Consider the following 5268-nt stretch of genomic DNA (forward strand, 5'->3'; position numbering starts at 1 on the left):
AATCATTCCCTTTGAAGGCAGACCCAGCCCACTGCGGAAATTCAAGATCTGCTCCCCTTCACTCTCCACCTCTGGTTTCATCTGCCCCCACGCTTGATCTTCTCAGCATGCAGACCGGTTTTGATTCCCTGCAAGGGCCAGATCGTCACGCCTGCGTGGATTTGCATACGCTGTTCCTTGTGTCTCTAAAGTTCTTCAATCTTCTCTTTCACTCTCTTCTCATAGCGCTTCCCACGATGATGTGGCTATTTACCTTGCAAATGGTGCACTTCCTTGGGATAGGAAATCTGCCTTTAGTTCTACATCCCTGTTGTGTCACACTCGTATACATTCAAAGCATTTACGAAATAACAACTCTCATCTACGTAGCTTTTAAATGTGTTACCCCATTTATTATCTTCAATAATCCATGATGTAGGAACTATAATTCTGACCACATTTACATATATAACATATATTTATATTTATACATGATATATAAACAATCTATACTGTATTGTAAAACTTGCAAAATATGTTTTGGATAACATCCTTGAAATGTCTATATTAAACGCCTAAGAATATATATTATATATACATTATATATATATAATTAAAATGAAGAAGCTGAGGGAATTTGATAGCTGTCCACTGATAAGTAGAAAAGTTGAGATTCAAAGCTGCATCTATTTAATTCAAGAAGCTCAGCTCTGAACACTGACATATTCTAGACAAATGAATATCAAGAACAATTTATATTACATTTCCTTCAAAGAGAGAGACATCATACAGTGATTGGTTAACACTGTCAATGCAGTTAGTAGCAAAGACGCTGTAATGGAGCAGAGTTCTGAGAAAAGCTGTGTCCCTGTCTGGGCTCTGGGCGAAGAGTTTCAGACTGGTGTCCACTGTGTTGCAGCAGGTATGGGCTTTTCTTTCTTTTTTTTTTTTTTTTTAAATCTTTTTTCAACGTTTTTTATTTATTTTTGGGACAGAGAGAGACAGAGCATGAACGGGGGAGGGGCAGAGAGAGAGGGAGACACAGAATCGGAAACAGGCTCCAGGCTCTGAGCCATCAGCCCAGAGCCTGACGCGGGGCTCGAACTCACGGACCGCGAGATCGTGACCTGGCTGAAGTCGGATGCTTAACCGACTGTGCCACCCAGGCGCCCCCAGGTATGGGCTTTTCTTGAAGCAGATAAAAAGTCATCAAGATGCCTAGGAGATCGGCTTATGGGGACGAGGATTTCTGGTGAAACAGGAGGGCCTTCCCCTTCTCCATCCCCTACATAGCATCCTCTCTGTTACAGGCTGAATTGTGCCCACTCAAAATGTATATGTTTAAATCCTAACCCCTGGTATCTCAGAATGTGACTGTGTTTGGATACAAGGTCTTTAAAGAAATAATTATGTTCAAATAAGGTCATTAGGGTGGTTCCTAATCCAATCTGAGGGGTGTCCTTATAAGAAGAGGAAATCAGGACACAGGCCCGGAGTGAAGAACTTGGGAAGACACAGGATGTAGATGGTCATCAACAAACCAAGGACAGGGGCTTCAGAAGAAACCAGCCTGGCTCACACTTTCATCTCAGACTTACAGTCTCCAGAATTGTGAGAAGATAATTTTCTGTTGGTTAAGGACTGAGTCTGTGGTATTTTGTTAAGGCAGCCCTGGCAAACTAATAGACTCCCTTTCATCCTTCAGTGACTCTCAAATAAGAAGGGTAGAATCACATCTGGGGATAAAAATGGTTGACCTCGTTTCTTTTAGAGAGAAAAACATGGGTCTTGGATTCACGATCTCTAAGTCTGATTCATTCATTCATTCATCATTCATTTTTTTGGTCTGACACTTATTACCTGTCTACCATGGCCCAGGCAGTGTGCTTGCTCATTAATGGAATTCAAACCCATTCCTTGCATTTGAGAGTCCCCATCTCGCACAGGACCAGATATGGCATAGACTTCAGATGATGCCTTTCTAATGTATAATTCCTCCTGTTCCTTGTTAACAGAACCCTGATTTATTGGTGTTGAATAATATGATGGATGAACATTTGCCAGTTTCTCCTGTAGACAGTGGTGGTTACATGACTAGAGCTGGCTAAGAGAAGTCGTGGGGTATAGTGCAGTAACAACTGGGAGGAACATCTGGATCCTCCTTCTATGAAGGGTTTGTTGCCCAAGTGTCCAGGAGTGCTGGGAATGGACAACCTTCAGCTGTCATCCCCATCAGGGACAGCCTCAACTGAGGAGAACTGCCTTGCCCAAAGTCATGGTCTTCCCAAAGTGGTCACAACAGCGATTGATGATGGAATATAAAGTCCCGGTCATCTCAGACCAATAAGGACAACTCTAAAGAACCATTATCTCTGGGGAGCTCTTCAAGGAATCAGCCAAAGCTGTTGTTGGGCCTGCACTGAAGTTCCACTTTTTCTGTGTTCTAGTTCCTTCCACCTCCTTCCACAGAGTCAATTCCAGTGGCACACTTCAAACATCCTGCATGCTAAATCTTTCTCATGTGGCTCCTTCAACTATAAAAATATGGAATAAACTTTCCCCTTGCCCTTTCCCTTCTTCCTGCCTCAATGCACAATGGCTGGGGCTCCAGCAGTCATTTTGTAACCATAAGGCAACTTCAAGAATCAAAGCCACATGCTAAGGATTGTGGAGCAGAAATAAAAAAAGCAAAGACCTCTATCAACATCTACCAGTTACCCCTGTCCTGCCTACTTTTGGACGTCTCATTACATAATAAAAATAAAACTCTTGATATGCTTAAACCACTGGTTTTGGTGTTGGACTTCTGTCACATGCAACCAAAGATAATTCCCACTGATATCAAACATTAAACAAATTCTTATATAAATGATACACTTTTTTTATTTGAGTGAGAATTAAAGTATTCAATGAGAATGCGTAAGTGGATATGAATGGTGGTCAGGCAAAATTTTTCCGGAGGTGGTGCTGGGGGTGACGGGTGTTTCTTGAAGTTGGAAGGAGTTGAATGCTTTCTAGAACTAAAGTAAGCCAGTTGCAAGTATCTAAAGCAAAAAGGTAGGTATCATGTAGACAAGGGGTAGAAATAAAAGATTGGCAGAATTTTGAAGCTGGATGCCAGATGTTTTCAGCTTGCCCCTGACTTTATTCTCCAGCCTTCTTCACCCAGTTCTCTACCCTGGAAAGCCAGTCATTGTGGGTTATATCATTGTGGAAAGTGAATGAGATCAGACAGAAGGGGAAAGGAAATCAGGGTATTTATTTCCCAGTTCCCTGCCTGTGGTGTTCCCCAGGCTAGCTGTGTGGTTGTGTGTCCTTCTATCAGAGGTCACTGTTCTTTTTAAGGTGGTTTTCTTGCATGACTTTCTCCTTCTGGGTTACCAACCAAGAATCTGTGGATAGAGTTCAGGAGGCCTGTGAACTTTAATAAAGAAAGTAAAAATACATCTTTACACACACTTAACCTCTAATGAAAATTTACCATTTCCTTTAATTATCAAATTAGACAACACATCATAATGGCATTAGCGATGCCTGTGGCTGCTGTCATAAATGTTTTCATATCACTTCACAGAAGATGCAGATATGTCCAACTATCTTTTATGTTCCTCACTACCTTGAAATTGCAATCTATATTAGACCCACCACTAGATCTTGGTAGGTAATGCACTAATAAAGAGGCATTTATATTGATATATGACAAACTTTTCTTATTTAAATATTTTATTCATCATCTTTTATTAAAATCAGCTTCTTTTGTAATTCTAAGTATTTTATCAAATTTATTTAAAAACATCATCTTGAGATGAGGTCTTTGGATGCCGCCAGACTGATAAAAATTGAGTGGCCCAGCTACTCTTTCTTCCCATGTTCCACTGAGACTGATAGTAGTAACAGCTCCCCTCTCACTAGCCTGAGGGGCCTCAATACCCCACTACGCCTTTGTAAGTAATCCTTTTATTAAATCCTCCTTAATTTATCATGAGCCCAGCTTATCATCTGTGTCCTACTGGAACACTGACTGATATACTTCATAGAGACTTGGACTCATATAATCAAGAGTAGTTGTGAGACCTTAGGCAGGTCACTTGATTTCTCTGAGACTCTGTTTTTCTCATTTGTAAAATGGAGATAATACCCTAAACAATAAGATCAAAACATCTACTTTATTGTCAGGACAAGTCAATGTAATGTTTGAATATTATTTGACATTTTAAAAGTATTGCATAAGCCCTGTTTTTTATGTGTCAGCTTTCTCTTTCCCTTCTTTCCTCCTGTTCTGCTTGGCCAGCATGTTAGCAGGACCAAAATATACAGCTACTATCTGAAGATAGGGTTTGTTCCAGAAGATAATAGTACTCACGTTGCTTCTATTGATAAAGCTTCATGGAATGGGAAGTATTTAGTCTCCCCCTCTGTAATTTTTGCATCAAGTCTAGATGGAATAAGTTGTCATTAAAAAAAACCCAGAACAGGAGCGCCTGGGTGGCTCAGTTGGTTGAGCGTCCAACTTTGGCTGAGGTCATGATCTCACAGTTTGTGAGGTCGAGGCCCATGTCAGGCTCTGTGCTGACAGCACAGAGCCTGGAGCCTGCTTCAGATTCTGTGTCTCCCTCTCTCTCTGCCCCTCCCCTGCTCACACTCTGTCTCTCAAAAAATAAGTAAACATTAAAAAAAATAAAAAAAAAACCAGAACAATATTTCTCAAATAGGAGTAACATAGATACCATTTCCAAGAATATTTTACAAATAGTGATTTCCCTGTGTTCAATTATTTTCATTGTAATATTACTTAAATGAGTACAAGTAAATTGGATATATAACCTTATGCTTATAGTTCTTGTATAGCTATGAATCAAAAACAAATTTGCAAATTAAATACAAGAGATGCTATTAAAATGATAAACTGAGCATATGCTTCAATGTCCTTTTTCTACCCCAAATACATAGAATAAAATTAACCATAGTACTGCTGTAAAACAAGAAGGAGTACTCTCCATAGACCAGCAATTATAAAGAATTCCTGAAAGGTTTGAGGCAGATGGAATGTGAATAATTGATGAAGCCTAACCACTCATGAGGGGGCTTCCTCCCAGTTGGGAGTAGCTTCAGATACTTTGTCTAAATGCTGAGGATTGAACACTGGAGCAGGAGGGAGCTCTAGGGAACTCTTGGCAGTCAAGGTGACTTCTACAATACCATAGTAGGAGAGACCAGATGGCTTGCCCCCTCCCCCTTCCACCCACCACACACACCACACTTGTGAGGGCAGTGGCAGAAGGGTCTGTC

At 40.6% G+C, this 5268-nt stretch overlaps 1 long non-coding RNA gene across 1 annotated transcript; it reads right to left on the reverse strand.

Annotated features, from left to right (window-relative positions):
• Positions 1-3221: 3221 nt before the first annotated feature.
• LOC131507803 (uncharacterized) lies at positions 3222-4615 on the reverse strand. Its single transcript, XR_009259714.1, has 2 exons — positions 4343-4615; positions 3222-3371 (listed from the first exon to the last, which is right to left on the reverse strand). It is a non-coding gene; the product is annotated as an uncharacterized LOC131507803 (long non-coding RNA).
• Positions 4616-5268: the final 653 nt, after the last annotated feature.

This window comes from Neofelis nebulosa, chromosome 3 (genome assembly GCF_028018385.1).
Source record: "Neofelis nebulosa isolate mNeoNeb1 chromosome 3, mNeoNeb1.pri, whole genome shotgun sequence".
In the NCBI taxonomy this organism is placed as follows: Eukaryota; Metazoa; Chordata; class Mammalia; order Carnivora; family Felidae; genus Neofelis; species Neofelis nebulosa.